This window comes from Tupaia chinensis, unplaced genomic scaffold (genome assembly GCF_000334495.1).
Source record: "Tupaia chinensis unplaced genomic scaffold, TupChi_1.0 Scaffold000250_1, whole genome shotgun sequence".
Classification (NCBI taxonomy): Eukaryota; Metazoa; Chordata; class Mammalia; order Scandentia; family Tupaiidae; genus Tupaia; species Tupaia belangeri.
Window position 1 is genome coordinate 486,076 of NW_006159730.1, and position 9,836 is coordinate 495,911.

General features: G+C 41.2%; 1 long non-coding RNA gene across 1 annotated transcript in view; it reads left to right on the forward strand.

The window, feature by feature from the left end:
* Positions 1-274: 274 nt before the first annotated feature.
* Positions 275-9,836, forward strand: part of LOC114007877 (uncharacterized) — an 11,916-nt gene continuing 2,354 nt past the window's right edge. Inside the window, exon 1 of the long non-coding RNA XR_003549459.1 lies at positions 275-434. This is a non-coding gene — a long non-coding RNA (uncharacterized LOC114007877). The remainder of the gene's footprint in view (positions 435-9,836) is intronic.

Sequence of the window (9,836 nt, forward strand, 5' to 3'; positions counted from 1 at the left end):
CTGTATTTCCTCATCCCCTGAATCCATTAGAGGGGGGGAATTGAATTCTATCTAGTCAGGGCCCTCATTCCTTTCCTTAATTGCTTTTTAAACTACTGAAATGAAAAGTTGCAAACGAGGCACATATTAGCTATTCTTCTCATCTTTTGCCCTTCAAAGGAGTTCAGCCAAAAGATGTTCAAAAGCATGAGTCACTCGTAGATTGTTCAGGGGACTGAAGGAAAATCTAATGGAATTCACAGTTTTACAGCAGAAAAGACCAAGATGGGAAATGGCCAATGTGTACAAGATTCTTCTGTGTCATTCAGAGTAATGAGATCCTGTCACCGCTTCTTCCTGAACTGCAGTCATTGACAATGTATTTGCATATTCATTTGGGAGCACTTTGATCTAAAAACCAATCATCGGAGAAGTCAGTCTAATGTCTGAGAATTGTAAGTACTTGAAAATAAAGGGAAATTTCTCTCCTAAGCTTATCTTTGTCCTCAGCATTTTTATGCCTTAAAGAAGAGGTTAGGGGCTAGCTGAATACCAAGCATATCTCAAGTGATAGGCTCAATACCTTTTATAAAAATCTGACAAAGACTTGTGGGGGGAATATTAACCTATAGTATTTGTAAATTTTATATTTGATATTATCAAGGATTAATGGCAGCCTTATATATTGTCCTGCAGATTTGAGTGGAAATATGCTTGTATTTATACTGTATATTATGATGTGCTATTTGAATTTTAAAAAATTAAAATGAAATCAAATGAAAATTACAGACCTGCAGTCACATTGACCATATTTTTAGTGCTCAATATCCACATGTGCCTATTGTACAGTGGACTCTGGTGGGGTGGGGAGAGAAAGTAACAAGCGTCTATGTTGAATGGGCCTTAATTTCCTAAGCCCAATGTGATGGCAACTTCTACAATGGTTACTTGACTAATTAGCAGCTTCTTCTATAATAAAAGCTTTTCTTCCTTATTTGTGTGAGGATTTTACTCCTTTTTTCATAGTATTCCTAAACATGGTTAAGTATGGAGAGATGGGCTTGTAAATTAAAGTCTGTGCGTTCATGGTTCGAGATCCTGTTAAGCATAGCATACAATGTATAGTATTTAACCCTCTGCATCGTTAAGTTTATCCAGATTTCTTGATTTAAAAAAAATGTGAGTCAGAGTTATCCATAAACCTGCTTCAGAAGATTGTTTCCCTCAAGGGAAGGAGGGAAGCTTCAGTTTTACACATTTATGCTATTCAGTTAACAGCATTGGCAAATTTATCACCATTTGAAATCAGCAAGAGTTGAGTTAGATAGATACAAAGATGAGCAAACAAAATGAATGGTCGGCATTTTCTGATTATGAGTTCACCCTCAAGCCTTGATGACTTAAGTCAACCTCACCTTGATGCAAAGAGGAAATATTGTGTGTTTGTTAGTAAAATCTAGTTATTATTCAAAGTTCATATGTTCTTTAAGAGATATCTCTTAGACAGTTAAAAGCTGGTATCATGCTCTCCTTACTATTCACCCTTTCAATCCCACTGACTGCCAGAATTGTTATTCTGATAGTTGCCATCAAAATGCACACCACCAAAGGGAGCACAGAAAGTGAACAAAAATTAAAAGGGTTAAACAAGAAGATGAGCATGAACAAATCATTCTCTGAGCTTTATCCAGGCGGACAAAGGTGGTGGTATGGTCTTCTTAGAGGCATATAAAATAATTAACATTTATTCTGTATGGGCACTTTTCTTATATATTCTATGTATGTTCATTTTTAATTATCACACAATCCCATTTCTCAGGGAACTGAGATAGGAATTTGCACAAGTTCCCATAACTATTCTACAAAACCGGATAGCATAGGACTACAGCCTGTGTTCTTAACCATGAGGCTAACTATTGTGTCTAGTTAAATACCTGCTCGGATATAGCCTCTGTCTTGAGTACAGTCTGGTGGGGAAGGCTGGGTCCTGGATGTGTGAGCACCTCAAATGCAGGATTGAGCCCTGGGGCATGTGTTACTGACCTCTCCAGAAGGTGGATGGTGAGCTGAAGTACCACTGAGATACTCCCTTTTGTTCTTCCCCAACTTGGGTTGTTTTTCTTGGCCAGGTGTAGAGAGAAGAAAAGCCTGCCCCATCTGCTTTATCCAGTGTGAAGCGGAGAGCTCTTCGCAGCCTCAGGGAAAGTCAGGCAGAGATAGGGTCCAGCCTCATTAGCACATTCTTTACAGGTTCTATTGTGGGTTTGAGGTCTCCAGGCACTTGTAATGGCTGGAAGGTATGCTTTGCCCTTATAAATACAAAAGTGCCTTTGGCAGGATCTAGCCTAGGCCCACAGCTTTCCTTGGGTATGGCCAAGATAATAGGCTCCCAGATACAAACGTAGGTGTCCCCAAATTAATTCATTGCTAGTAACCTGTTGGGCATACAAATAAAATTACGATGTTGTTAAGAAGCAGTCCAGGAGATACTTGATGGACTCCTACTCTGGCTACTCGGTCTGGGGAAGCTTAAAGGAATGGCACAGGACAGGTACCACAGCAGCCCTGGTGTGTTACATGGCTGGGAATTGACTCCCCATCTCTTATCTGTAGCAGGGTGACTGACAGAAGGTAGGATTACAGGGCCAGATAGGAGAGATGCTTCCTTTGCACTGCCTGGGTGGTCCCTTTGTTCCTGCTTCCTGGAAAGGATGACTTGATACAGTTTTGAAGTGGAAAGGAACCTTAGAGATCATATAGACCCACCCACATTGTGGCTTTGCAGATAAGAAAACTGAACTTTGCAATGGTAAAACAACATGCCCAAGGTCAGTTAAAAGTCAAAGATTATGATCATCATTGTCATTTTAAAACAAACTCCATTCTGTTCCAAGCTACTAAGTAGAACCAATTTGTAATACAGCTTTCTTAAAGGGCTTCAAAGCTATTTCTCAGTTAAAACCTCAGTACTGAGGCAGAGGAAATATTTTTTATTATTTAAAATGGGCACTCTACTAACTGTCTAAAGGGATGTGAGGTGGCTTGTAATAAAAGGGAAGCATTTGATGAAACTATTAAAATTTTTTTAGAAGAGGAGAAAAACATGTTGAAAGACAGAAACAAAATCAAAGAACTGCTGAAAGGAAGCATATTCATTCCTTTTATCTCTTTAAATTTTTTCTTTATTGCCTGAAGGAATAAAAAAATTAAAAGAAAGGAAAAAAGTATGCTTCCTTTCAACAGATCATGAGAACTGAATTACTCATATGAGTAATGCTCGCCAAGGAAAGAGACAGACAGAGAGAAAAAGCACTTTCCAATGAGGATGGTCACACTGCAACACTTTCTTCATCCCTTCGGGATTTTGGGCATGCATGCACACATGCCCAGCATATTTTTCAAAATACCAGAAGCATGATTTGAACTGCAGTTGACTGTGGGCTCCGACTCCCTGTGCACCGTGGTTAATCACTGCACCTCCCATCCTTGCTAGGGAGCATGCGATAAGACGTGAGTTGAGCCTGATTAACAGACACGGTCCAGTGACTTACAATACAATTTAATGACATATTAAGGTATAACAGGGCTCAAAATGGTATGTATTTTAGGAACATAATAGTAGAAGAACCAATTTAACCCAGAAACATAGGAGGAGAGACCCAGGGAGCTAACATTTTATTTATTCTTTCAACAAATATTAGTAAGTGTATTTATGTGGGGGTGCTGGGATTATCACGGTAGCTCTAGTCTATTCTGATGGAACATGAAGTAATAGGTTTTCTATAGAGGGAGAAGAGGACCTCCAATAGCCTATCCTGGGAATTAAAAAAAAAAAAGATCCCTGCGAGCAACAATGAGCAGGATACACAAATTAGAGGGTAAACAGATACTGTGAGGGGCATGAAGGAACATGAACTTGCACCTAATCCCATTAGCAATGGGGAGACAGGGAAGGACTTAAGGAAAGGAGTGGCATGATCATATTTGTGCTTTAAAAGTTAATTAAAGAAAAAGCTTTAATTATATATATATAAAAAGAAATAATAAAGTATTAGGAAAAATCAGTGAATATATAACTTTAACTTGGAGAAAAAGCTTTCAACATATGACGTCAAAAAGTTAAAGTCATACAGAAAAGACTGATAGATGTTAGTATATAAAGATTTAAAAGTATACCAAAAATTCTAAGTTAAAAGGACAAAACTTTTTTTAAAAAAATGTAAAAAGTTACAAAGGACAGATTGGGCAAAATTTAATAGCTGTGGTATACAAATGACTCTTATACCTGAATAGGAAAAAGAAGAGTGCATATCTCACTTTAAAAATAGGCAAAGAACACGAACAAGACATTTGCAAAAGGAGATATTCACATGTAAAATGAAAAGGGGAGAATGAAAAATGTTCAAATTCATGAATCATCTAAGGAAATCAAAGTAAGTAGTTATCATGTTTCTTTCTTTCTTTTCTTTTACTTTTATCTATATTTATTTTCTGAAGACTTTATTCCCATACCATAAGTTTTTGTTTCTTCAGTTTCTTCAGGGGTATCTTTTTTTCCTGTACAACTTTCTCTTCTGGGTTAGGAATAATTTTCTCCTTTTCAATGAGACTCATCTCACTGTGGCAGGGCAAGCTTATGGATGCATTAATCTACCCATGAGCTCTGTAAGTACAATGGCACATTTTGGGTGCCTTGCTCACCTGAATATGCTCAATGACGAGAGTCTACATCTAACCCCTTATGTTCAGCATTACTCTCGGCATTTCTAGGCACATGCAACAAAAATTCAGCACTCTTTTTGGGCCACCAACCTTATGTCCAGCCCCACTGTTTGACCTGTGCACATCTACCAACTCCACCATTGTAATGACGGCATGTAACTCCACTTTACACTGGTTCTGTAAAGTGACTTCCTTCAGATACTTGGTGGCTTTTCAGGTATGCATACCCCTGATGGCCTGGGCAGCTTCACAAATGTTCTTAATGTGAACATGAAGATTTAAACCTCTTGATTTGCATGACTTTGTGGGATTCTCTGGGTCAAGAGAATAGCGAACCATTTTCAAAGATCACCTTAGGCTGCTTACTAGAAGAGCAGTAGTTACCACTTTTCATTTACCAGATTGAACAAAGATTAAAAACAAAACAAAACAAAACAAAACAAAAACAGAGGATAATTCCAGTACCAGGGAAGAACTGGGGGAGAACTAACACTTTCAAGCACTACTGACTAGTGTGTGGTTAGGGGAGCATTTGTAACGTGTATCAAAATTCTTTTTTTTTTTTTTTTTTATTTGGAGAGGTTTTTGCTATAGGGCGCACGTGCGCTCACCAGACAGCCAGAGAGAGAGAGACAGAAAGCGAAAAATCACCCCCCAGGGGGGATGGCCACGCCACAATCCCCCCTCCTCCATTCTCCTCTTGGGATCCTGGGCACATGCGCACATGCGCACACGCGCCCGGTGTGAGTTTTAAGCCACCAGGTCCGGGATGTGAACCACGGTCGACTACGTGGGAGTCCAGCGACATAGCCACTAACTGCTGGTCCCACGTGTATCAAAATTCTTAACGAAGGTACACTGACTCAGCAAATTTACTTTTAGGAATATAGTCTAACAAAATAGGTACATTCAAAAATATGCTTTTTCCAGACTGTTTATTCCCATGTTGTTTATAATAGCAAAACCAAACAATGTAAAAGTAGAATAAAACCAAACAAATAAACCAAAACTACAACAAAAACCCACCCAAAAGCGATGTAAATACCAAACCCTAAAATAAAGGACTGGTTAAAAACACAATGGCACAACTGCACAGTGAGATAATATGCAGTAATTAGAAGGATAAGGATCTATATTTACTGACACGCAAATATGCCCACAATATACTGTAAAGGTGAATAGAAGATTATGGAGAGTTATCATATAGGGTCTCTTTTTTTTTTACATCATTTGATGGTCTCTATTTTTTTTAAGAGAGATTTTTGCTATAGGGACTGAGTGGCAGAGAGAGAAACAGAGAGACAGAAAGCAAGAAATCACCCCCCAGAGGGGATGGCCATGCTGGAATCCCCTCTTCTCCATTCTCCTTTTGAGATTTTGGGCATGTACTCACATGTGCCAGGTGTGAATTTTGAGCTGCCAGGTCTGGGACCTGATCTGCGGCCAGCCATGTAGGAGTCCAGTGATGTAATCATTATACCATCTGCTGGTCTCTAGGATCTCTTTTTGTTTGTTTTGGAGACGTTTTTGCTATAGGGCGCGTGTGCTCACCAGAAAGATAGAGGGAGACAGAGAGACAGAAAGCAAGAAATCACCCCCTAAGGGGGATGGCCATGCCGCAATCCCTTCTCCTCCATTCTCCTCTCGGGATCTTGGGCATGCACGCACATGTGCCCAGCATGAGGTTAAGCCACCAGGTCAGGGACTCAAACCATGGTTGACTACATGGGAGTCCCGTGACATAGCCATTATGCCAACTGCTGGTCCCCCTAGGATCTTGTTTTTAAAAATTCATATTTTATGAGTATAAGGAAAATTCTGGGAGAAAAGACAATAAAATATTGTGTCATTCTTTTTATTTTTAATTTTTAAAATTATTATATCATTTTTTTTTATTTTCAAAGTGCGCATGTGCTTGCCAGAGACAGAGAGAAAGGGAGAAAGAAAAAGCACCCACTACACACACCACAATATCTTCTCCTCTATTCTTCCATCCTGTTTGGATTTAGGGCACACATGCACATGCTACCAGCATGTTTCACAAGCCAATGAGGCCAAATTTCAAACTGTGCAGCTGATCATGTGGGATCTAGCTCCCTTAGCCACCATGCAATGGGGCTGGCCCTCTTTTTCTTTCTGTTGTTTTTCAAGTTCTATTCACTTATTTCTTCTATAAAAGCAAGCGACAAAGACAGACATCCCCAACAAGATCCTCACCACATAACATACCCCAGCTTCAGCCAGCCCCATATTATGGGCATGAACGTGCCTGATAAGTTCATGGAGGTCTTTGGGCATGAAACTAGAACCTCCACAAGTGGGAAAGCCTCCAAGGGTGTTACTGTGCAACATCCAGCCCCAGGGGCCTCGTGCCTGTTCATAATTGGCATTTCTCTCCATTCTTCCCATTTTTGTTTTCTAGATTGTTTTATATCAAATGTGGATTAATAGAAGAAACAAATCAATTATCACCACATGTTAAGATGATTAGCCTAGGGACCAGCAGTTAGTGTAATGACTATGTCACTGGACTCCCATGTAGTCGAATGCTGTTCAGGTCCCAGACCCGGTGGCTTAAACTCATGCCAGGTGCCTGTGCGTGCGTGCCCAAGATCCCGAGAGGAGAATGGAGGAGAAGGGATTGTGGTGTGGCCATCCCCCCTGGGGGCTGATTTCCCGCTTTCTGTCTCTATGTCTCTCTCTGTCTGTCTGGCGAGCACATGTGCCCTATAGCAAAAACCTCTGAGAGGGGTGGGGGGGGAAGATGATTAGCCTCAGGCACAAAAGACAAAGGCCATTGAGGATACATTTATCACAGTCCAGGTAAGAAGTGAGGAAGGCTTGTGTTGGCCTCCAGTGATTTCCAACCCCTCCAGTATGTGAGAAACATCTAGGGAGGTATTAAAAAGTACTAAGTTCAGGAACAACACAGGTAGTTAATTTGGAGTCTCTGGGGTAGGGTATTTTACTCTGCCTCTTCCAGGTGACGCTACAATGTGCAGCCAGAGATCAACTCACTGCTCTCCAGGGCAGCAGCAGGTGAAAATGAGAGGGGGAGCTAGAACTGAGTTGCATTTCAGGGGTGATCTCTGGAAAGGATTTTAATCTTAAGGTTCTCATGAAGTTAACTTTAGTGGGTTTCCTTTCATTACATGTAGCTCTCAAGGTCAAGTGGATTGCTGGAGAACAGACAGTGGGTCCTGTTGATCTTCCTGGTCTAGGCTGCTCCTGGTGTCGCAAGCGCGGAGGTTGTCTCCAACCCAACACATCTGGACTGCAGTGATACTGCGAACTGCGAACAGACTGTCCGTTTTCCTAACACCCTGTAATTGAGTCAGAGCTCGGGAACCCTGGCTGGACAGAGAATGCCAACAGTGCAGAGAAAGGAAGGCATTTTATATTGATGTCCCAACAAGATTATACTTGATTTTGTGTGTGCCTTTGTCAGAGAGTAAGAGAGAGCAAGAGAGAACACCCTCAATGGATAGTGGTCACACTACAATCCTCTTTCTTCCATTTCTCCATCCCATTGGGATTTTAGGAATTGATGCACACATGCCTATCATGTTTTTCAGAGATCCTGGTCTGGGTTTTGAACCATAATTAACCATGTAGGATTAGTTGCCTATGCACAAGACTTCACCACTGTGCTATTGGACTTGCCCTACAGGATGATTTTTTTTTTTAAAAGGAAAAGTTTGGTTTTAAGGTCCACTGAGGTTTGCTATTTCTTTCCTAATCGTAGTGAGTAGAGGTGTTAGCTAACAGTAACAGTGTTTTTGATAACATTGTAGTAGCTTCTCTAAGGTTTAAAAATTAAGATCTGCTTTTAATTGCTACCTTCCTTCATAAGGTGTAACTCAGACAGGACGGAAAATTCTACAGTCTCACCAGTCTTTGATGCCATAAGCTATTGAGGTGACTTGAAGTATCTTAAAAGATGTCACATAAATACAGGTGAATTTTAATACTTGATGTGCACTGATGTTTTTAGTCTAGATAGTAACAGAGAGACTTTTGTATAGTTGGTGAGCACTTATATCAGATTCTGGCTGTGAAGATTGGATTTCTCACTTATTGGCTGAAAAAATAAATGAAGCCATTATACACAGTATTAAAATATTAATCATACCTTCCATAATTAAATAACCCTTTAAAAATAAAAGTTACACAATCCGTCTTCCACTTCATCTTTTTTTTTTAAGAGGTTTTCACTATAGGGCGCGTGCGCTCGCCAGACAGAGAGAGACATAGAGACAGAAAGCGAGAAATCACCCCCCAGGGGGGATGGTCATGCCGCAATCCCTTCTCTTCCATTCTCCTCTCGGGATCTTGAACATGCACACACACGTGCCTGGCGTGAGTTTTAAGCCACCGGGTCTGGGACGCGAACAGCGGTCGACTACGTGGGAGTCCAGCGACATAGCCATTATCTAACTGCTGGTCCCCTCTTCCACTTCATCTTTGATGTTCATCCCAACACTAATGGGAGGAAATGAGCACTGTAGGAAATCGAAATGGAAAGCGCCCTTGACTTTGCAGAGAGCAGAGTTGAGGAAGAGAACTTGACTTCCCTCCCGCTTGGGGTCAGTGTTTAGGTCCATGCAGAGAGGAGCTGAGGAAACAGGGCTGGAAATGCCAAAGGTCAAGGGGAGCATTGAGGCAGTGGGCTGCATCCCAGACCCAGGGCTGGTAGTCCTCCTCAGAGGAACTCTGCGCTGGAAACACAAGCTGAGAAGCACTTCCAGAAGGAGCCTTGAGGTCTGAGGTGGGGATAAGGGGAGAGAGACAATGCGGAAAGTGGGGGTAGAGTGGAGGAGAGTTAGGTGAGCATCTCAAAAGTTACCTTTCCAGTCAGGCTTTGACATCAAAAGGCATACATCTGCCTTCAACTGGCAGGTGAAAATGCTGAGCAGGTGACAACAGGCCTCTGGGAAGATAAGAGCAGAAATCTTTGAGCTTCAAATCACAGATCTTTCTGCCTCACTGAAACTGGTCCTCTCTGCCTGGGGTGTCAGTCCCTATGACCTGCAAACCCGAGCAGGACAGAGGCTGTGGGAGTCTCTGTGTAGTCCACACATACACATAAACACAGTAAATATTTGGGTATATATGAATGCCCAAATATGCCTCTC